Genomic DNA, 25,257 nt, shown 5'->3' with positions numbered 1-25,257 from the left:
CGCTGCGTGCGAATTTGCGGATTTTGCGGGAAATTCGCAAATCTCGCGGATTGCGAATTTCCCAAAAATCCGCAAAATCCGCGAGCGAAACGGATTTTCCGCCCATGCTTAGCTTACACTACTGTTGTGATAGACTTGCAAACGGTGTAGAGGACTCACCAAGAGCAAGAGCGTGCCCAGTTTTGTGCCCATTCATACCTTGGCCTCTCTGAAGACAGCCCTTTCTTATCACAAACTGTAATGCATGGATAACTTCTTCAATTATTAATTCACTACGCATGCTGGCACCTGCAGTGGTTCACCTCTTATCTGGCCAACTTCTAACACTCCAGATTGAAATCCCCAATCTTGACCATATAGCCCCCAACAAATGGATGCAGCGCTTAGACGAGCTCTGACGCGCAGCGCATGTATAACAACCTGAAGTACATCGCTTGAGGTATAAGAACGCAGGCTAAGCTAAAATATGCCCATCCGGCAGCAACACTAAACCAGAGAGGAAACAAGATAAGACAAGTACAAGCGCTGCGGCAACAGGGGGAGGGGAAAGAGGAGGGGGCCTGCATGATTCACTTGCGGAAGCGAGCAGCTGGCGCTGTGATAATTGCTACCATATGGCGCCGCGTACTCCCGCAAGTGAATCGCCACACGGGCACGCATTGCCATTGAAAGCAATGGAACGCGTGCTCGTTTTTGGCTGAAAAGCAGACCCATTCCAAAAGGTCTTTTTGCCTATGTAGCGCATGCGTGCTGCATAGGCGAGACCTAACAAGTGGCATTTTACTTGCTCTCCCCAGGTGTTGAATAATTTCCTGATTATCTAACGGCTTTTTACCACGTGTTTATTATGAAGAAATCACAATTCAGTAATGGCATATATAAAACAATTAAATGAAAGATGCAAGGTTACAACCATCGCTGCCTTCAAGTTCCCCTTTACATGCCTGCCGGCAAGGAATGTAGACTCAGTAATGGCATGTGTGAAAATAAAAAGTTGAAAAAATAGGGCCAGCGCTGCCTTCAATTTCCCCTTCACATGCCTTCCGGCAAGGAATGTAGATTTCTAACCTAACAGCTCATTCAAGATTCAATTACTTGAAGTGAAAATTAACCTGAAACAGATGCCTATTCTTAGATCCCTCCAAAACTAACAATGTAAAGATGAAAAGATACGGCCTGTCTGCAAGTTCCCCTTCACCTGCCCTCCAGCCTACCGCATTGTTTAACTTGCTAAGAATATCTCATTTATCAATGTCATTAGGCGCTATAGCAGGCTTCACTCCCCCAGAGGTTCTTGTGTGTAATATTAGCGCTTGATAATAATCGATGTTGTTCTCCTGGGTCGGATGCAATGTTATGTATCTGCTACAGGACTGTAAATAGACAAGGAAGTAAGTAATGCTTTTGAGTCTGACAATTAATTAAGCACTGTAACAGGGTGGGTGTATGTTATTTTTATAATTTGGCATTGCTATCAAACGTACTTATGTACATATTTTCTATGTTTGAAACAGTCCTGAAGAAGTACAATGTGTGCGAAACAAGTGTTGGAATGTATGAAAATCAATTACGTGTATGAATAAAAGAAGGCATCACCAGAGATTCTGCTGTAAGGAACCTCAATCAACTCAGCGCCATACGTGTACGTGCTTCAGCTCTGGTGCTTATTATGGCGCTGAGTTGATTGAGATTCCTTATCTGGACCATTTTCACTGACACCAAGCACGACGGCTCCCTGGTTATTATTACATTCAAATGTGGGCTTTATCATTCTGGGAAGTTTAATATTTCCACTTTCCCCCAAATCTAGGATGGAAAGATTACTTCCCTGTGCTTCTGATTTTGGCACCTTACATGGTTCTGAGCTGTTTAAGATAGCTATTTGGGCCCATCTCCATTATATTTAGATCCGGCATTTTACCTATTCTTGATGCACTGCATATTCCTGGCTTCTCATGCAACTATTTTATACCACAACCGGAGTGACTGATCTGTCTAGTTTCCAGACATCTGTATTCACCAGAGATAGAATCGGCCTCTTATTTTGAGACAAACTCCCTTTGCCTTGAAGAAGTCCATTGTATTGGACGAAACGCGTTGGCTGGTCTAACTGTTACTTGACATGTGTTTCCAATAAAAAAGAGAACTTGAAGGACAAACTTTGGATACAGACTCTGTAATTGGTATAGTATTGATTTGTTGGTGCACAAAAGTGAGCTTTATGTTGAAAAAAAATATATCTATATATCTATATATCTATATATATATATATTTGTATATATCAGGCACAAAGGCATCCAAAAATTTCAGTACGCTCAACAGCGGGTGCACATCATAGGGGCCGGATCATAGCCCTGAATTCAATTTTATTTGCAAAGGACGCAGCACTCCAGAGCAGAGTTTTAAGAGTTTTTATTCGCAACTTCCAGGTTGAGAGTTGCGAATAAAAACTCTTAAAACTCTGCTCTGAAGTGCTGCGTCCTTTGCAAATATAAAAAAAAGATATATATATATATATATATATATATATATATATATATATATATCGCCACTTGTGCCCCGCCGCTGCGCCAGCTATAGATGATCAGCTAACACCAACAAGGACACGGAAGACCCAGAGTGCAGGTGAGTTTTTTATTTCTTCGCACACCACGCCAGGATAACGTTTCGCCCTACACAGAGGGCTTGGTCACATGGCGCAACGAAAAAAGTTGCGTGAATTTAAAGTGCCGGTGCAGCCTCAGCGTCTTAACTGATTGGTCGTTACTTAAACAGTCAAATTGAAAACACATTTGTAAACATTGTTTCAAATACATGTGCAAAACCACGGAGCAAGGTATGGAAGTAAAGTGCAAGTGCTTTCATTATTCCTGTGTAAATACATTTTCAATATCCAGCATCATCCTAACAGAAGCTTTGAGAATAGAACGGACAACTATTTTGCACTGCTGTGCATCTAGTAGTTAACCAAATAATTCTAATGAGATATAATTTATATATTTACAAATAGTGCAACGGGGCGTTAGCCTGTGTGTACACTGTTTGGCTCTCATAATCACTGCATAAATGCAAATTTGCCCCAAAAAGCTTCTAATTAAAATATATACACATTAATTCATATATATACATCTATATACAACAAGTATTATACATACGTTTATCACTAATTACCATAGGGGTTTAAACTGGTAATGTTGTGCCGGATAGACATGTAGGGCCTAGAGAAAAGATGTACCCTCGTCAAAAAACACTCATGCCCTGCCAAAGGTGTTAAATCAATATTAACCTAAGACGTTGAAATGCTAGCACCATAATAAACAAGTGAAGGTTAAAAAGCAATGCTGTTCATATATTGCTAAATCCAATGATCTATACTACAGTCAACTTAGCTACAGAGGAGTAGATATAGTGAATAGCAGTTTTAAGGTATATGCAACGGAACATAGATATAATAAAAACAGTGAGCAGCACGGATCATGACAGTAATGGTGAGGGCGATGGGAATATGTGGAGCTATAGACATGTGTAAAAGTCCTCAGTGGAATTAAGCCCATTGGGGCTTTTACTGTCCATCTCCAGGATGTACCTGGTCTCGAGAGCCCTCAAGATCCCTTCTCTATTCCCTCCCCTTCTGAGTGGGCCAATGGCGTCAATGGCATAGTATCTCAGGAGCCCACTGTTGTTATTATGGAACTCCTTGAAATGCCTCGCCACTGGATATGTGGCGTCGCTGGTGTTGATAGCACGGATGTGCTGGAGCACCCTCTTGTGAACCTGCAGCTTGGTACTACCACTGTATTGCAGGCCACACGGGCACTCCAGCACATACACCACATATTCTGATTTACATGTCAGCTGCTTGGTGATTTTACGTGGCACTGTAGAAAAGGCTGTTAGAAACTCGGTCTTATTGAGTCCCTGCGTGCAGGCCTTGCAGCTAGAACACTTTCTGAATCCGCGGCTTGCAGCCAACCAGTTCTTAGGAGGAATCACTTCAGGGCTGGATTTAACCAAGGCATTTTGCATTGCAAATGCTTTCCTGTAAGTGATTGCTGGCTTGTTGGACATGTGATCTCCTATAACTGGATCCAGTTTAATCAAATTCCAGTTCTGATTGACAATTTTCCTGAGTGCTCCATGCTGACTATTGTATGCCCAGATGAGTCTGACTGGCTGCTCAGTTAGTTGCACTAGGTTTCTGATGTTTTCTATGGGTCAATGCCTCTGTGCGGGAAAGGGCATTAGCTTTGTTGATTGCTGAATCAATAAGATGTTCCTTATAGCCCCTGGCTAGAAACCTTAGCTTGCTTGCTGTTTGTGCCTCCCTGCAGTGAGATTCAGTACTACATACACGCCTAATTCTAAGCATCTCCCCATAGGGGATGCTTCGAATTAAATGCGGGGGATGGTGGCTTGCTGCATGCAATATAGTATTGCCCGCAGTGGGCTTTCTAAACAACTTGGTTTCTAGCTTGCCCTGGCTGACCTCTAGCGTCACGTCTAGAAAATGTGCTACAACCTGACTGACATGTGATGTAAATGAGAGGTTGTATGAGTTGCAGTTCAAAGTGTCAATGAAACTGGTAACTTGCTCCAATGTGCCCCGCCATATCATAAGAATGTCATCGATGTATCTATACCATCGAATGACATGGCGAGTACAGGTGTCTTGATGAATGCCCATGAGGACCTGTCTCTCCCAGTACCCCATGTGGAGACAGGCGTAACTGGGAGAGAAACAAGCCCCCATGGCGACCCCTCGCGTTTGTTGGTAATAGCGGTTAAGGAACATAAAGTAGTTGTGATGCAAACAAAAATTCATCATAGCAAGCAACATTTTGTTATGTTCCAACATCTCTATTGGTCGCTTGCCCAGAAAAAATTCTGTAGCCCTAAGTCCATCATGGTGCACTATGCTGGTGTATAAAGAAGCCACATCTAGGGTTACCAGCCAATAGTCGTCCTGCCACTCAAAATCCATCAACTTCCTCATTAAATCGCTAGAGTCCTGGATGTATGAAGGTAATGCCAGAACATGTTCCTGGAGGAACAAGTCGATGTAGGAAGTTGTTTTCTCAAGTAACCCCCCCGCACGCCGAAATGATCGGTCTACCTGGCGGCTTGACTGAGTCCTTGTGTACTTTTGGAATAAGGTACAACACGGGGGTTACGGGATGGTCATTTTTAAGACATTTCAGTTCGTCCATGCTGATAAGACCACTGGAACGCCATCCCATAAGAAGAGAGTGGAAGTCTATTTGTGCTTTTTTGAGGGCATTTGCATCACAATGCTTGTAGCAATCTGGATCATTAAGTTGAATGTAGGCCTCCTCAAGATATAATGTTCTGGGCCAAAGCACGACGTTGCCTCCTTTGTCAGATTGCCTGACTATCATGTTTCCATCCGCTTTGATTTTTGCAATCAGTTTCTGATAGTTGTTGTTTCTTTGACATTTGCTTTGGTTGGCTTTCAAAGTTTTCACATGTAGGGCTTTGATCTGTTTCACCACTGCATCCTGGAAAATATCTATATTGTCATATGGAGTGACTGGAGTGAATGTTGAACGTGGTTTAAGATTGCTTAAGCCACCAGTGTATGTCTTATCTTGTCCCTGAGTGCTTTGAGAATTTGAAGTTTCTGCTCGGAGAGCTGCCAAATCCTGCATGAGCGGGACATCATTAACCACTAAGCCACTCGGTGTGTCAGCTTCCACCACCTTTTTGCCAATGTTGCGCGTTTTATTGATGGCAAAATGTTTTTTAATCTTCAATTTACGCGTGAATTTAAAGAGATCCAGTCTTGTGTCCACGTAATTGAAGTTACTGGGTGGGCTGTACGACAATCCTTTAGAGAGAATATTAATTTCCAGGTCCGAAAGTAAGGTGTCAGTCAGGTTGATAACAGATGAACAATTGTCAGTTGCCTGCGTGTGATTTTTTGCGCATGCTGTGTTATTCACTGTTTTTTGTTGGCATTCCAGCGTCTGTAGTTTCTTTTCTTTGGCTTTTCGTTTGGCGCTGCTTTTCCTGCGCTCCCGCCGCTTTGCGTTTGAGGTTTTGTGGCTGCCGGAAATCTGGGGCGTAAGGTTCCTCGCCTGTCCTGCTGGACACATTCCATTTCCTCCTCCACCGTGAGCCGTGTAAACCCCAGACGCTCAGAGGGTCCTCCAGCTTCTGCTTCTGACCCACTTCCCATATTGGAACTAAGGTCTGTGAGAGTTGATCCTTCAAGAGAATTGGAGCGTGCTTGCAGTGTGCCTTGAGCTGTGGTGGTGCCTGCCCGTGAATTCTTTAGTTTTGATGCTTTGATCGCGTCATATTTACGGGCAAACGTGAAAATTCTGCCTTCGTTGTAGTCATTCTTGTCACGTTGGAACTTGAATGCCTTACGTTTCCTGATTACATCCTCTTCTTTCTGCACTCGTTGTTCCAAGGTTTCCCTATATTTCTTACATTCTTGCGTGACATTGGTATCTTCCTCGCACATACTTGCTATTACTGCTTCAAGTGCATCGATTTCCGATTGGATCTTAATTCTGTCACTTTCTGCGTAACGCACGAGCATTGTAACTAAACGACGGGAAGAATCAAGGCTCCATTCAGCCCAGTCTTTTAGCAGCGCCGGGTCCATATATTCGTAGCTCGGGGCTAGCATGACTCTTAGCCCCCGCGGTATCCGGTTGACCTCTAAATACCGACTGGTGGAGCGGTGCTCCCACCACTTGGATTGCTCTCGTTTGTATAGCTTTTCTAGAGTCTTAAATTTATCATGGAGGTTATCCCCACAGACGGCGCCAGCCTCCTCTGTAGCGGTGACTGTAGACCCCCCAGCCGGGGAATCATCAAACGCTTCTAGAGCGGCAACCTCTCTCCCTTTACGTGCGCCCGCTGACATGGCGTATGCTGGATTTAAAACAATTGTCGTACTCACTGACCACGAAGGCTGCTGCAGTAATCGCTGCCCTTCCTCCAGTCATGCACAACTCCTCCACTGGAAACGTTCTTTGTGGCTTGCTGCTGAAACGCGGGCGTCACAGTTGAGACAGCCGTCCCAAAAGGCATCCGACAAAGTCCAACAACAAACAACTGTCCCAGACGTCCAGGGGCCGAGAAAGTAACTCCCCAACGGGAGAAAGCAAAAGACTTCCGGTTGAGCGGAGGTCGCGGTTTCCTGCTGCCCGGCCACTTACGGAGGAGGGATCTTCCAAAACGCCGGAGAAACACTCAACCGGCTCGAAATGTATCGCCACTTGTGCCCCGCCGCTGCGCCAGCTATAGATGATCAGCTAACACTAACAAGGACACGGAAGACCCAGAGTGCAGGTGAGTTTTTTATTTCTTCGCACACCACGCCAGGATAACGTTTCGCCCTACACAGAGGGCTTGGTCACATGGCGCAACGAAAAAAGTTGCGTGAATTTAAAGTGCCGGTGCAGCCTCAGCGTCTTAACTGATTGGTCGTTACTTAAACAGTCAAATTGAAAACACATTTGTAAACATTGTTTCAAATACATGTGCAAAACCACGGAGCAAGGTATGGAAGTAAAGTGCAAGTGCTTTCATTATTCCTGTGTAAATACATTTTCAATATCCAGCATCATCCTAACAGAAGCTTTGAGAATAGAACGGACAACTATTTTGCACTGCTGTGCATCTAGTAGTTAACCAAATAATTCTAATGAGATATAATTCATATATTTACAAATAGTGCAACGGGGCGTTAGCCTGTGTGTACACTGTTTGGCTCTCATAATCACTGCATAAATGCAAATTTGCCCCAAAAAGCTTCTAATTAAAATATATACACATTAATTCATATATATACATCTATATACAACAAGTATTATACATACGTTTATCACTAATTACCATAGGGGTTTAAACTGGTAATGTTGTGCCGGATAGACATGTAGGGCCTAGAGAAAAGATGTACCCTCGTCAAAAAACACTCATACCCTGCCAAAGGTGTTAAATCAATATTAACCTAAGACGTTGAAATGCTAGCACCATAATAAACAAGTGAAGGTTAAAAAGCAATGCTGTTCATATATTGCTAAATCCAATGATCTATACTACAGTCAACTTAGCTACAGAGGAGTAGATATAGTGAATAGCAGTTTTAAGGTATATGCAACGGAACATAGATATAATAAAAACAGTGAGCAGCACGGATCATGACAGTAATGGTGAGGGCGATGGGAATATGTGGAGCTATAGACATGTGTAAAAGTCCTCAGTGGAATTAAGCCCATTGGGGCTTTTACTGTCCATCTCCAGGATGTACCTGGTCTCGAGAGCCCTCAAGATCCCTTCTCTATTCCCTCCCCTTCTGAGTGGGCCAATGGCGTCAATGGCATAGTATCTCAGGAGCCCACTGTTGTTATTATGGAACTCCTTGAAATGCCTCGCCACTGGATATGTGGCGTCGCTGGTGTTGATAGCACGGATGTGCTGGAGCACCCTCTTGTGAACCTGCAGCTTGGTACTACCAATGTATTGCAGGCCACACGGGCACTCCAGCACATACACCACATATTCTGATTTACATGTCAGCTGCTTGGTGATTTTACGTGGCACTGTAGAAAAGGCTGTTAGAAACTCGGTCTTATTGAGTCCCTGCGTGCAGGCCTTGCAGCTAGAACACTTTCTGAATCCGCGGCTTGCAGCCAACCAGTTCTTAGGAGGAATCACTTCAGGGCTGGATTTAACCAAGGCATTTTGCATTGCAAATGCTTTCCTGTAAGTGATTGCTGGCTTGTTGGACATGTGATCTCCTATAACTGGATCCAGTTTAATCAAATTCCAGTTCTGATTGACAATTTTCCTGAGTGCTCCATGCTGACTATTGTATGCCCAGATGAGTCTGACTGGCTGCTCACTGTTAGTTGCACTAGGTTTCTGATGTTTTCTATGGGTCAATGCCTCTGTGCGGGAAAGGGCATTAGCTTTGTTGATTGCTGAATCAATAAGATGTTCCTTATAGCCCCTGGCTAGAAACCTTAGCTTGCTTGCTGTTTGTGCCTCCCTGCAGTGAGATTCAGTACTGCATACACGCCTAATTCTAAGCATCTCCCCATAGGGGATGCTTCGAATTAAATGCGGGGGATGGTGGCTTGCTGCATGCAATATAGTATTGCCCGCAGTGGGCTTTCTAAACAACTTGGTTTCTAGCTTGCCCTGGCTGACCTCTAGCGTCACAGGTAGTATATATATATATATATACTACCTACTGGCGGTCGCCAGTAGGTATATATAGTTAGGATTTTTTCTCTATGGGATTTTTGAATATTCTATGTCTAATAACTTTGGCGTTTGTGGACGGAATTGGCTTAAATTTTCAGGAAAATGGAACATTTTGTTTCTGAGCAGCCCCTGACCATTTGGGGGGGTTTCATCAAGGGGGGGCCGAAAAAAATGGGGGTTCCAAAACGCGTTTTTCCCATGTTAATTTCCATAGGGCGGTTGGCCTCACTTTTAGCTCGAACGGCTGAAAGGATTTGCACGAAACTTGGCAAAATTGTAGGGACTGTTAGCCCGATGTGCCTTTGCTAGGTCTCAATATATGTGCTCCAGTGGATTTTGAGTAATTTAGGTTCAAAAAAGATATATATCTGGGCGGAGCCTAACCACACATCTGATCTGATTGGCTGTCAGCACTTCATCCAAGAAGTGTTGGCAGCCATCTTGGGACCAATATACATGATAGCACCTCATTAAAAAGCATTTTAGTTAATAGAGGGTTTTAGGACTTTAGTTACATTATAAATCATTTGTTGATGGTACCATACTCGTTTTAGGAATTGTGGTGGGTTCTAAGGTGATTTTACCATGTGAAAAAACCTTCTGCTGTGATATCATGAATATTGTTTGAAAGAAAACTAATATCTCATGATTTTCCCACAGTGGTTTGGAAGGGGATCTATAAGCTAAACTGAAAGCATATTTTCTGTAAATTCACATTATCTTTCTCAGTCATGTGAAAATGAAGTCTGACATTCTCAGTAAAACATGTACATCCAACAAGGACAGAGACTGTCAGTTGATTCCTTTGTGTTCTACTGCAGCCTCCTAGAGTGTTCTAAAAAACAACTAGAGCGCTAACAGTCCTACTTATTACAAAGGTATGGCACACCTGAAGCCATCTTGATTGGAATAAAGTGGTAACTCTTAAAACATTTAATTTAAAAAGAAACAACATGAGGGGGTATATTTTGCCATAGAAAGTATGATTAGTGCTGCAGAATGAAAAATTAGGGCACATTTTGAGTGACTTCTCAAATCCTTTTCTATTTCATTAAAACATTCTGACATGCAGTCTCCCAAAATGGCCACCAGAGACAAAAGAGCCCAAATGTAGCCCAAATATCACCCAGATGTAGCCCAAGTATAGCCCAATGACAGAATGTCCCAGAGTGTTCTAAAGAACAACTAGAGCGCTAACAGTCCTACTTATTACAAAGGTATGGCACACCTGAAGCCATCTTGATTGGAATAAAGTGGTAACTCTTAAAACATTTAATTTAAAAAGAAACAACATGAGGGGGTATATTTTGCCATAGAACGTATGATTAGTGCTGCAGAATGAAAAATTAGGGCACATTTTGAGTGACTTCTCAAATCCTTTTCTATTTCATTAAATCATTCTGACATGCAGTCTCCCAAAATGGCCACCAGAGACAAAAGAGCCCAAATGTAGCCCAAATATCACCCAGATGTAGCCCAAGTATAGCCCAATGACAGAATGTCCCAGAGTGTTCTAAAGAACAACTAGAGCGCTAACAGTCCTACTTATTACAAAGGTATAGCACACCTGGAGCCATCGTGATGGGAATAAAGTGGTAACTCTTAAAACATTTAATTTAAAAAGGAACAAAATGAGGGGGTATATTATGCAATAGAAGGTATTATTAGTGCTGCAGAAAGAAAAATTAGGGCACATTTTGAGTGACTTTTCAAATCCTCTTCTATTTCATTAAAAAATTCTGACATGCAGTCTCCCAAAATGGCCACCAGAGACAAAAGAGCCCAAATGTAGCCCAAATATCACCCAGATGTAGCCCAAGTATAGCCCAATGACAGAATGTCCCAGAGTGTTCTAAAGAACAACTAGAGCGCTAACAGTCCTACTTATTACAAAGGTATGGCACACCTGAAGCCATCTTGATTGGAATAAAGTGGTAACTCTTAAAACATTTAATTTAAAAAGGAACAAAATGAGGGGGTATATTTTGCCATATGAATTATGATTAGTGCTGCAGAAAGAAAAATTAGGGCACATTTTGAGTGACTTTCAAACCCTCTTCAATTTCATTAAAGAATTCTGACATACAGTCTCCCAAGATGGCCACCAGAGACAAAAGAGCCTAAATGTAGCCCAAATATCACCCAGATGTACCCCAAGTATAGCCCAATGACAGAATGTCCCAGAGTGTTCTAAAGAACAACTAGAGCGCTAACAGTCTTACTTATGACAAAAGTATGGCACACCAGAAGCCATCTTGATTGGAATGAAGTGGTAAGTCTGAAAACACTCAATTTAAAAAGGAACAACATGAGGGGGTTAATTTTGCCATAGAAAGTATGATTAGTGCTTCAGAAAGAAAAATTAGGGATCATTTTGAGTGACTTCTCAAATCCTCTGCTATTTCATTAAAAAAATTCTGACATCCAGACTGAAACATGCACTTTGAATACCAGCAGCAGACGTCCCTGGTGAGCAGTAGCTTTACTACAGTGATCTAATGTGCAACTAGAGTGCTAACATTCAGAATTTATGGCAAATGTGTGACACATCTGAATGCCTTCTTGATGGAACCAAAGTAAACAAGCATTGAAAATGCAATAGATCTCGCCCTCGTTTAAGTTAAAGCCATTCTGTTTGTAATGAGGTGGCTTTTTAGCTTTGCTTTTATTAGTGTTTTTTCAACTTTCATGTAAATAACATGCATCTGTATGCATATAAGTATATGTATGCATGCATTTATGTTTGTATTTATATAGATATACAGATGATATATGTTTATATATGTATGTATATATATATATTCACTGAAAAAACCATAGGTTGTAGACCATATATAGTTAGGAATTAGCATTTACAAAACCTTGAAAATTCACTGAAAAAACCATAGGTTATAGACCATATATAGTTAGGAATTCGCATTTACAAAACCTTATTTTACTCACATAAAACCATTGAAATTCCATATATAGTTAGTTGCACTAACTATATATCGCGCACCCGCAATCCACTGCTGATGATGTCACATATTACATCATTCATGACATGGTCAGTGACATCACTGATGACATCACTGATGACATCTCAAATGACATCACTGATGACATCACTGATGACAACATCCAGTGACTGTATGTTTCTGTAAAGTTAAAATATGTCTTACATATTGAAGAATGAGTGGATGTATAAGTGTCTGGATGAAGGATTTAGTAGGTGCATGACTGACTGTATGAGTGAGTGATTAAATGTGTCTCACTGAGTGCATGGGTTAGTGACTAAACTGTTTTAATTTGTGCATCATTATGTCTGTTGTTCTGTAAACTGTTGCATGTGTTGATAAGTAGCTATATGAGTAACTCTATAGGTTATTGATTGGTTGCCCAAGTATTTGTATGGGAGACTGAGTGTGTGTGTGGGTGGCTGGGAGGTGTATGACTCTGTGCATAGATGTGTGAGCAGTTGATTCACTAGATGTATGGTTTCAAAAGTGCATGTGGAAACAGCTGTATGGGTGGTTGACTGTGTGCATGAGTGTATTGGTGAGTGAATGGATATCTCAGTGCTACATGTCAAAGTAAGTACATATGTAAAACACAGTACATGTGAGAGTTGACATATATAAATAACTGTGCATAAGAGCCAGTGAATGTGTGAGTGGCTGTATGGATCATTGTGAACTTGTATCAGGGATTGTATAAGAGAGTAAATATGTGTTAGTATATGTTTGAATAAGTAAAGTTTGTATAACTGTATAGTTGAGGAAATGGAGGTGTGATTGATTCTTTGCATGACTGACTAGGTGTGTGAGTAACTGTGAGTGTCTGTTTACACTGATTGTATCTAAGGTTATATTAGAGTCTGAAGAGGTTCATCGTATTATCACATGAATGACATCATCAGTGATGTGATCAGTAATGTCAAATGAGATGTCATCAGTGATGTCATCAGTGATGTCATTTGAGATGTCATCAGTGATGTCATTTGAGATGTCATCAGTGATGTCATCAGTGATGTCACTGACCATGTCATGAATGATGTAATAGGTGACATCATCAGCAGTGGATTGCGGGTGCGCGATATATAGTTAGTGCAACTAACTATATATGGAATTTCAATGGTTTTGTGTGAGTAAAATAAGGTTTTGTAAATGCGAATTCCTAACTATATATGGTCTATAACCTATGGTTTTTTCAGTGAATATATATATATATATATATATATATATATATATATATATGTATATATATATATATATATATATATATATATATATATATACACATCCATATAAACCCTTACTCCAGCTGGAAGAAGGCACGCCCACGAAGAGTACTGAGTTATGAGGCATATTTTATTTCATAGGGCCTCCGACCCGGCAAGAACAGAGATGCGTTTCGGCTGTCGCAGCAGCCTTCCGCAATTTAGTGAGCGCCATACTTTTAGAAACTGATGGAGCGAGTTTCAGAATTTATTTTATTTTGACTCGCGTAGTAAATTCTCTGTAGTATGAACTAATTTATTAATTAATTGTTGCATGATTTGTTTTATTAATTCAACTTAGAGTAAGATTACATTCACAAACACGTGGGATTAATATTATGTGCTCTTGTTGCATTTGCGAGTTTGTCTTGTAACACATGATTCATTTTTGTCTTGTTCGTCCTTTTGTTTTTGTGATTATTAAATGAGGCTGATTATTTTTATGGCATGTGCTTTCATTATGTGTGCTTATGTGTTTGTCTTTTGTTGTAACTGTTTATATATGTTTTGTTTGTCATCTTTTTACTTTTTCAGATATATGAAGATTCCTGCTGGACATTATGAAGAATGGTAGATTATAAATGTGCTACTTTATTTGTGCGCTTCTGCTAGGTGACATATATTAATGGGTTCAATATTAGCAATGGAGGGTGGGTAACAGAAGGGTCTATTTTACTTGAATTAATCACCTTTTTGTGTTTGTTTAAATACTAGATCGAGTGAAAGGTTTGAGGCCTAGTTCTAATGAAAGTTGGTTGGCCTGACAAAAAGGAGCTGAGCACAGCAGTGACGGTGGTTTCTTTGAAAAACTTCCACGGAAACGTGCAGAAGCTCAAACAATGGATGAGCTGTACATCAAGCTCCGAAAGCGAAAGCGTCAAGGCCAAGGAAGCGCGTGGAGGCAGCTTGGCTAAAATCCTGGAGGAAATAACTGAGAACTTTTAGTTTAGCCACATGGCTGCTGCGGGGATTTTTGCCCTGTGCTGCAGATCCTTTACTCCCATTATTCATGACGAGCTCAGCTCGTCATCAGCACACGACACCCGTGGGTGATGACGAGCTGAGCTCGTCATCAGCAGCGAAAGGGTTAATGTATCAACTCTGGGAAGTCAGTGTTGCTTCGTGTCAATGGACAATGACATAATGATGTCACTAAGACTGATGCGTTGGCCTCTCGGTGGTCTGATGGATGTCAACCAATTAGGTTGCTGCTTTTTCGTGAAAATATCGTTTTTAGTTAGATTAGTGAGTAAGGAAAGTATAAAAACTTGGCCTCTTGAGGGGAGCGGGGCTGACTGTTTCCTGAGGGCGAAGTGCTGTCCGTTTTCCTTTGGACACGTAAGGCATGTTTGCTTAATAAATGATTATTTTCCTTTACAGGTCAGAAAGCTAATTTAGGGTTTAGGTTGATGTTTTCTTTAATTTGTTTATTCAGTGCAATGTTGAAGTGTCAGACCTTTTGAGCCAATAATTAAATGATTAAAATTGATTTAATAAAAAATGCTTGAAATTAATAAATGAGCTAATAAAGATTTTGAAACTTTGAAAATTTAAAATAAAAGACTTAAAACGTCAAGCTGGTCTTGATTATTTAGTCGTTATCATTAGCTGATTTCATTGGCCTCAGTGGTCTAATTAAATGTTTCCTTAATTATCTATGAATATAAATGTTATACTGCAGTTGTAAAATATGTACATATAAGTTTGAGTAGCGTGATTAATTAGGCCACATGATTCAGCTCATGATTTTCTGTCATAGTTGTATGGGCCTTAGTATTGATTAGTTTGGTGAGTATTAGGTAGTAGATGATGACGCATGTATGACAGAGTTTCTATAGTGACGCTGGATCAATTCTTTTGGTAGCAGAGGACGGTTGCTATGGTAACATACATGTCATATGTTAATTACATAGGATACATGTCTAAAAAATTTTGTTAGGTTTGTTCATGTGTTATATGTAGTCGAAAGGATTTTTTCCAGCAGTGTGAAAAATTCCTAGTTATTTGCCGGCAAAGAGTAGTGTGACTAGAAGAGTTACACAGTGCATTTGTTCTGTTTCAAAATTGTGGTATAGAATATATCACGTGTTGTGGACGTACAACACAAGTTTAGGGATATTAGATTGACTGGTCGAATGTATAGTGAGGATTGTCTATGAAATTGTAGCATTAGGCATAGGGACCTGATGAGCCTGTTTTAAAACCTTTTGTGAAAAGAGTAATAGGATTTATCCAAGCTTGAGTGAAGGTTAAGATAGCGTTGTCTATTCTTATTAACGTTTGACGTTTTCTGTGGTTGGTTCAAGTCCTGCCAAGACTTCGTGTGTGTATGATTAGGGTTTTCGTATGAAAGTGCGAATGATCGTATAGAAATAGTCTATTTTAGGCGAAGAGAGAGTTCTGAATGTTTGTAAAACTATCACTTTATTAGTGAAACAGACAAGTGGTTTGTTTATTTGTAGTTACTAATTGAAATACATTGGAAATTATAGGTTAAAATAGCGCAGTGAAAATTTTTTGTAAAGGGGGGGTGAGTTTACGGAGTAACACGCAGAGAAGCTGCAGCGGCAGCGTACGTCATTTTGGTTCGCGCTGTGATTGGCTAACATACGTCACAGCAAGCGCACTGATTGGTTCATGTGACAGTGACGAACTGTTACTAGATTGGTCAGTTCTGAATACTGTATTTCTATTGGTTGAGCAAGGTGGTGACGTAGCTTAACCTGATTGGCTTGTTGGTGTCTTTCGCGCACGGATTGGCTGGAATAGCCTCATCTCAAGTGGCCCGGAGACTCTGGAACCTGCTTTGGCATCTTTTGTTTCTTCAAGTTATTGGAACTCTCCTGACCCGCCGGCGGACCTCGCACCTGAAGCGTCACTGTGAGACATTTTTTCTCCATTTGGGCGGGGTTCACTCCTCCCTGCTCACGCTACATTAGGGGCTTGGACCTATGGTCGATGAGGTTCTGGGGACTTGAGGCTGCACCCCGAGTTTCAATCTGCGGTTTCCATGAACGCTTTGCAGCGCACCTTTCCCTTCGCTATTTTCTTGTATTTTTCAAGACCGCTCCACAGCCATACTCACCTGGGAGCCACTGGTGCATCCTGGGACATGGAGTCCGCTGATTTACACGGACCCGTCATATTGAGGACTTTTGTTTGCTGAGGGGCGGAGCTGGGACATCGCACCTATCATAGTGGGGCTGGGTGCTTTATCAAGCTGCAGAACGCCAGGACTTCCGCATTCACTACCGCAGGCGCTGACGAGGCCACACCGGCTGAAATGCATACGCCTATTTTTTGGAATAAAGGTGCTGCCGCTTCTTACCCCCACTGAGGCTCCTGCTTCTTTCTTCGAGAGGAGGTGTTTGTTTATATTTCTGCGCGCTTTCCAGAAGCGCGGTTCAGGAGCTCCCTCATCTCAAGTGGCCCGGAGACTGTGGAACCTGCTTTGGCTTCTTTTGTTTCTTCAAGTTATTGGAACTCTCCTGACCCGCCGGCGGACCTCGCACCTGAAGCGTCACTGTGAGACATTTTTTCTCCATTTGGGCGGGGTTCACTCCTCCCTGCTCACGCTACATTAGGGGCTTGGACCTATGGTCGAAGAGGTTCTGGGGACTTGAGGCTGCACCCCGAGTTTCAATCTGCGGTTTCCATGAACGCTTTGCAGCGCACCTTTCCCTTCGCTATTTTCTTGTATTTTTCAAGACCGCTCCACAGCCATACTCACCTGGGAGCCACTGGTGCATCCTGGGACATGGAGTCCGCTGATTTACACGGACCCGTCATATTGAGGACTTTTGTTTGCTGAGGGGCGGAGCTGGGACATCGCACCTATCATAGTGGGGCTGGGTGCTTTATCAAGCTGCAGAACGCCAGGACCTCCGCAGTCACTACCGCAGGCGCTGACGAGGCCACACCGGCTGAAATGCATACGCCTATTTTTTGGAATAAAGGTGTTGCCGCTTCTTACCCCCACTGAGGCTCCTGCTTCTTTCTTCGAGAGGAGGTGTTTGTTTATATTTCTGCGCGCTTTCCAGAAGCGCGGTTCAGGAGCTCCCTCATCTCAAGTGGCCCGGAGACTCTGGAACCTGCTTTGGCATCTTTTGTTTCTTCAAGTTATTGGAACTCTCCTGACCCGCCGGCGGACCTCGCACCTGAAGCGTCACTGTGAGACATTTTTTCTCCATTTGGGCGGGGTTCACTCCTCCCTGCTCACGCTACATTAGGGGCTTGGACCTATGGTCGATGAGGTTCTGGGGACTTGAGGCTGCACCCCGAGTTTCAATCTGCGGTTTCCATGAACGCTTTGCAGCGCACCTTTCCCTTCGCTATTTTCTTGTATTTTTCAAGACCGCTCCACAGCCATACTCACCTGGGAGCCACTGGTGCATCCTGGGACATGGAGTCCGCTGATTTACACGGACCCGTCATATTGAGGACTTTTGTTTGCTGAGGGGCGGAGCTGGGACATCGCACCTATCATAGTGGGGCTGGGTGCTTTATCAAGCTGCAGAACGCCAGGACTTCCGCATTCACTACCGTAGGCGCTGACGAGGCCACACCGGCTGAAATGCATACGCCTATTTTTTGGAATAAAGGTGCTGCCGCTTCTTACCCCCACTGAGGCTCCTGCTTCTTTCTTCGAGAGGAGGTGTTTGTTTATATTTCTGCGCGCTTTCCAGAAGCGCGGTTCAGGAGCTCCCTCATCTCAAGTGGCCCGGAGACTCTGGAACCTGCTTTGGCATCTTTTGTTTCTTCAAGTTATTGGAACTCTCCTGACCCGCCGGCGGACCTCGCACCTGAAGCGTCACTGTGAGATATTTTTTCTCCATTTGGGCGGGGTTCACTCCTCCCTGCTCACGCTACATTAGGGGCTTGGACCTATGGTCGATGAGGTTCTGGGGACTTGAGGCTGCACCCCGAGTTTCAATCTGCGGTTTCCATGAACGCTTTGCAGCGCACCTTTTCCTTCGCTATTTTCTTGTATTTTTCAAGACCGCTCCACAGCCATACTCACCTGGGAGCCACTGGTGCATCCTGGGACATGGAGTCCGCTGATTTACACGGACCCGTCATATTGAGGACTTTTGTTTGCTGAGGGGCGGAGCTGGGACATCGCACCTATCATAGTGGGGCTGGGTGCTTTATCAAGCTGCAGAACGCCAGGACCTCCGCAGTCACTACCGCAGGCGCTGACGAGGCCACACCGGCTGAAATGCATACGCCTATTTTTTGGAATAAAGGTGTTGCCGCTTCTTACCCCCACTGAGGCTCCTGCTTCTTTCTTCGAGAGGAGGTGTTTGTTTATATTTCTGCGCGCTTTCCAGAAGCGCGGTTCAGGAGCTCCCTCATCTCAAGTGGCCCGGAGACTCTGGAACCTGCTTTGGCATCTTTTGTTTCTTCAAGTTATTGGAACTCTCCTGACCCGCCGGCGGACCTCGCACCTGAAGCGTCACTGTGAGACATTTTTTCTCCATTTGGGCGGGGTTCACTCCTCCCTGCTCACGCTACATTAGGGGCTTGGACCTATGGTCGATGAGGTTCTGGGGACTTGAGGCTGCACCCCGAGTTTCAATCTGCGGTTTCCATGAACGCTTTGCAGCGCACCTTTCCCTTCGCTATTTTCTTGTATTTTTCAAGACCGCTCCACAGCCATACTCACCTGGGAGCCACTGGTGCATCCTGGGACATGGAGTCCGCTGATTTACACGGACCCGTCATATTGAGGACTTTTGTTTGCTGAGGGGCGGAGCTGGGACATCGCACCTATCATAGTGGGGCTGGGTGCTTTATCAAGCTGCAGAACGCCAGGACTTCCGCATTCACTACCGTAGGCGCTGACGAGGCCACACCGGCTGAAATGCATACGCCTATTTTTTGGAATAAAGGTGCTGCCGCTTCTTACCCCCACTGAGGCTCCTGCTTCTTTCTTCGAGAGGAGGTGTTTGTTTATATTTCTGCGCGCTTTCCAGAAGCGCGGTTCAGGAGCTCCCTCATCTCAAGTGGCCCGGAGACTCTGGAACCTGCTTTGGCATCTTTTGTTTCTTCAAGTTATTGGAACTCTCCTGACCCGCCGGCGGACCTCGCACCTGAAGCGTCACTGTGAGATATTTTTTCTCCATTTGGGCGGGGTTCACTCCTCCCTGCTCACGCTACATTAGGGGCTTGGACCTATGGTCGATGAGGTTCTGGGGACTTGAGGCTGCACCCCGAGTTTCAATCTGCGGTTTCCATGAACGCTTTGCAGCGCACCTTTTCCTTCGCTATTTTCTTGTATTTTTCAAGACCGCTCCACAGCCATACTCACCTGGGAGCCACTGGTGCATCCTGGGACATGGAGTCCGCTGATTTACACGGACCCGTCATATTGAGGACTTTTGTTTGCTGAGGGGCGGAGCTGGGACATCGCACCTATCATAGTGGGGCTGGGTGCTTTATCAAGCTGCAGAACGCCAGGACTTCCGCATTCACTACCGCAGGCGCTGACGAGGCCACACCGGCTGAAATGCATACGCCTATTTTTTGGAATAAAGGTGCTGCCGCTTCTTACCCCCACTGAGGCTCCTGCTTCTTTCTTTGAGAGGAGGTGTTTGTTTATATTTCTGCGCGCTTTCCAGAAGCGCGGTTCAGGAGCTCCCTCATCTCAAGTGGCCCGGAGACTCTGGAACCTGCTTTGGCATCTTTTGTTTCTTCAAGTTATTGGAACTCTCCTGACCCGCCGGCGGACCTCGCACCTGAAGCGTCACTGTGAGACATTTTTTCTCCATTTGGGCGGGGTTCACTCCTCCCTGCTCACGCTACATTAGGGGCTTGGACCTATGGTCGATGAGGTTCTGGGGACTTGAGGCTGCACCCCGAGTTTCAATCTGCGGTTTCCATGAACGCTTTGCAGCGCACCTTTCCCTTCGCTATTTTCTTGTATTTTTCAAGACCGCTCCACAGCCATACTCACCTGGGAGCCACTGGTGCATCCTGGGACATGGAGTCCGCTGATTTACACGGACCCGTCATATTGAGGACTTTTGTTTGCTGAGGGGCGGAGCTGGGACATCGCACCTATCATAGTGGGGCTGGGTGCTTTATCAAGCTGCAGAACGCCAGGACTTCCGCATTCACTACCGCAGGCGCTGACGAGGCCACACCGGCTGAAATGCATACGCCTATTTTTTGGAATAAAGGTGCTGCCGCTTCTTTCCCCCACTGAGGCTCCTGCTTCTTTCTTTGAGAGGAGGTGTTTGTTTATATTTCTGCGCGCTTTCCAGAAGCGCGGTTCAGGAGCTCCCTCATCTCAAGTGGCCCGGAGACTCTGGAACCTGCTTTGGCATCTTTTGTTTCTTCAAGTTATTGGAACTCTCCTGACCCGCCGGCGGACCTCGCACCTGAAGCGTCACTGTGAGACATTTTTTCTCCATTTGGGCGGGGTTCACTCCTCCCTGCTCACGCTACATTAGGGGCTTGGACCTATGGTCGATGAGGTTCTGGGGACTTGAGGCTGCACCCCGAGTTTCAATCTGCGGTTTCCATGAACGCTTTGCAGCGCACCTTTCCCTTCGCTATTTTCTTGTATTTTTCAAGACCGCTCCACAGCCATACTCACCTGGGAGCCACTGGTGCATCCTGGGACATGGAGTCCGCTGATTTACACGGACCCGTCATATTGAGGACTTTTGTTTGCTGAGGGGCGGAGCTGGGACATCGCACCTATCATAGTGGGGCTGGGTGCTTTATCAAGCTGCAGAACGCCAGGACTTCCGCATTCACTACCGCAGGCGCTGACGAGGCCACACCGGCTGAAATGCATACGCCTATTTTTTGGAATAAAGGTGCTGCCGCTTCTTACCCCCACTGAGGCTCCTGCTTCTTTCTTCGAGAGGAGGTGTTTGTTTATATTTCTGCGCGCTTTCCAGAAGCGCGGTTCAGGAGCTCCCTCATCTCAAGTGGCCCGGAGACTCTGGAACCTGCTTTGGCATCTTTTGTTTCTTCAAGTTATTGGAACTCTCCTGACCCGCCGGCGGACCTCGCACCTGAAGCGTCACTGTGAGACATTTTTTCTCCATTTGGGCGGGGTTCACTCCTCCCTGCTCACGCTACATTAGGGGCTTGGACCTATGGTCGATGAAGTTCTGGGGACTTGAGGCTGCACCCCGAGTTTCAATCTGCGGTTTCCATGAACGCTTTGCAGCGCACCTTTCCCTTCGCTATTTTCTTGTATTTTTCAAGACCGCTCCACAGCCATACTCACCTGGGAGCCACTGGTGCATCCTGGGACATGGAGTCCGCTGATTTACACGGACCCTTCATATTGAGGACTTTTGTTTGCTGAGGGGCGGAGCTGGGACATCGCACCTATCATAGTGGGGCTGGGTGCTTTATCAAGCTGCAGAACGCCAGGACTTCCGCATTCACAGGCGCTGACGAGGCCACACCGGCTGAAATGCATACGCCTATTTTTTGGAATAAAGGTGCTGCCGCTTCTTACCCCCACTGAGGCTCCTGCTTCTTTCTTCGAGAGGAGGTGTTTGTTTATATATATATATATATATATATATATATATATATATATATATATATATATATATATATTTATATATATATATATATATATATATATATATCCGTTCCAACTCCTACTCCTCGGCATAGGTACCGACTCCTCGACGTAGGTACAGACCACAAACACTGCGCTTTTTTCAAATTAAGGGTGATTTATTGATCTTCTGTCCCCAGCATGACGCGTTTCGGCTGCAACACGGCAGCCTTGATCACATGACTAAAAGAACCAATAAGTGTACTTTATATACTGTGAATGTCCCCTTTGAGACTTAAGTCAAACATAGACATGGAAAAAATACTTCATAAACGGAGCTGATGTCTGAGATCCAGTTAACAATATACAATGGTCCATGTGCAAAAGGCAAATTAAATTCATATTAATATATACACATGTAAACACTTAATAAGGTAAATTGATATATTTACACGTTATTTACAAAATATACCATTCCATACTATTACCTATAGAATAAAGTGCATTGCCCATCAAATCCATGACTCACTCCAAATTATGAATATATAGCCTCAAATTGATACAGAAAGTCTCAAATTACAGGGAACGTGCAAAATATGCTATTTCAAAAAGTGCAAAATAGTGCTGATGTGCAAAATTGTGCTTGATAAAACCGAGTGTCATACTCAAATGTATATAGGGAGTACAATGGTGATGGCACGTTAATTGATTCTCTATTCATGAAGAGTTACATGTCATCCACTAACAGAAGTAAATGTATAGAACAATAATAGCAACGCTGATAACCAAATTAGACACAGCTTGTAATATAGCACAATGGAAACATTATGGCATAATGCCCAATACATGATATATTGCTCGCTGCGAGAGATACGGGGTCAAACTGGGGTATAACATCTGGACAGTATTATGGCATAGTGCCCTTTCCATGCTGCGCGGACAGCTTGAAGGAATGCGGGGTATTACAGGGGTACCCAAAGCTATTGGACAGAATATCCATTCATGTCCACTCGGTGTACAATTTATCAAATGCTTCTACCCCTGCCCCTGCCCAAACGGATACATAAACGTTGGTACCATGGCAGGATGGATTTCAGTGCTCCCTATACTGCACCCTCTAGAGGAAGCAATAAAGGTCCTCCCCCGTGTTTAATCCATTCGGGATTCTGGTATCTAACAACAAGATATATTTACTTTCAAGCTGTCTCAACGCTTTCTCCCTGTTCCCCCCTCTGATGTTTTTGGGCACCGCATCAATGATAAAATATCTCAGTTCGTTTAGATTTTTGTTGTGAACCAATTCAAAATGCCGGGCTACCGGATAATTTCCATCCGAATTGACCACAGCTCGTAGGTGTTGCAGAATGCGGTTAAAAGCCTGCAGTTTTGTACTACCAACGTACCTGAGTCCACAGGTACATTGGAGCACGTATACTGCAAAGTCCGTGCGGCAGGTGAAGTGATCCCTAATCTTAATAGGATTAGGGTCAAAAGCAGAGCAATACTCACTGGTGTTTACACCAAACTTGCAAGCCCTGCAAGATATACATTTGAAAAAACCGCATTTGTTAGAAATTCGATGAGGTTTCATTATTACCTCTGGACTGGATTTAACCAACATGTCCCTCATGGACGGAGCTCTTCTAAACACCACCCCTGGTTCCGCTGGTATGAGTGGGGCTAGACTGATATCTGTCTTTAACAGGGGCCAATGCTTTTTCAAGATTCCTCTCACTTTTTTGTGTTCTTCATTGAATGTTGTTACTAGACTGATGTTATTATTCTCTGTCTCAACCTCCCTTTCAACTGGACTAGATGTAACATCCACATTTATGGAGGCCAGATAATTATCCCTGTCCAGTTGGTTGGCTCTGTCTTTCGCCTCTAATAAAAGGGCGACATCATACCCACGAGCACGGAATCTTTCCAGCGCCTCATTCTGACATTTTTCCAAATCTAGTGAGGTGCTGCAGATCCTCCTCATCCTAAGAAACTCCCCATAAGGGATGCTTCTAATCAAATGGTTAGGATGGGAGCTACTTGCGTGCAATATAGCGTTGCCCGCCGTGGCTTTCCTGTGCAAGCGGGTGTGTAACCCACCATTCTCAATGTAAATTTCCACATCAAGAAATTGGATAAGGTGTGTGCTGATCTGTGAGGTGAAACGTAAATTAAGATCATTGACATTTATCATATTGACGAATTCATTAGCTGACTCCAACGACCCTCTCCAAATCATACAAATGTCGTCAATGAATCGCCAAAAATGTACCAAGCAATTGGGAAAACAATCAGCGAGTGTTCTTTTGAGGACATGCTCCTCCCACCACCCCACATGTAAACATGCGTAGGTGGGAGAGAAGCATGCCCCCATAGCCACCCCTCTAAGCTGCTGGTAAACCTCCCGGTTATAAAGGAAGTAATTGTTGTTCAGACATAATTCAAGCATACTCAATAACATATTGCTATGTTGACTGTAAGATATACTGCGTTTGTTTAAATAGTATCTTACTGCATTTAACCCATCCTTATGTGAGATGCTAGTGTACAGTGAATTAATGTCTAAAGCAATAAGAATAAAGTCATTCTCCCACTTGATACTGTTGATCTTTGAAAGGAAATGGCCAGTGTCTTTTATGAAGGATGGTAAATTTTCCACATATTCGTGCAGGAATTGGTCCACATATATATATACATCCATATAAACCCTTACTCCAGCTGGAAGAAGGCACGCCCACGAAGAGTACTGAGTTATGAGGCATATTTTATTTCATAGGGCCTCCGACCCGGCAAGAACAGAGATGCGTTTCGGCTGTCGCAGCAGCCTTCCGCAATTTAGTGAGCGCCATACTTTTAGAAACTGATGGAGCGAGTTTCAGAATTTATTTTATTTTGACTCGCGAAGTAAATTCTCTGTAGTATGAACTAATTTATTAATTAATTGTTGCATGATTTGTTTTATTAATTCAACTTAGAGTAAGATTACATTCACAAACACGTGGGATTAATATTATGTGCTCATGTTGCATTTGCGAGTTTGTCTTGTAACACATGATTAATTTTTGTCTTGTTCGTCCTTTTGTTTTTGTGATTATTAAATGAGGCTGATTATTTTTATGGCATGTGCTTTCATTATGTGTGCTTATGTGTTTGTCTTTTGTTGTAACTGTTTATATATGTTTTGTTTGTCATCTTTTTACTTTTTCAGATATATGAAGATTCCTGC

The sequence above is a fragment of the Lissotriton vulgaris genome, chromosome 4_1, assembly GCF_964263255.1.
Source record: "Lissotriton vulgaris chromosome 4_1, aLisVul1.2, whole genome shotgun sequence".
NCBI lineage: Eukaryota > Metazoa > Chordata > Amphibia > Caudata > Salamandridae > Lissotriton > Lissotriton vulgaris.
Note: the sequence above shows the minus strand (reverse complement) of the source record.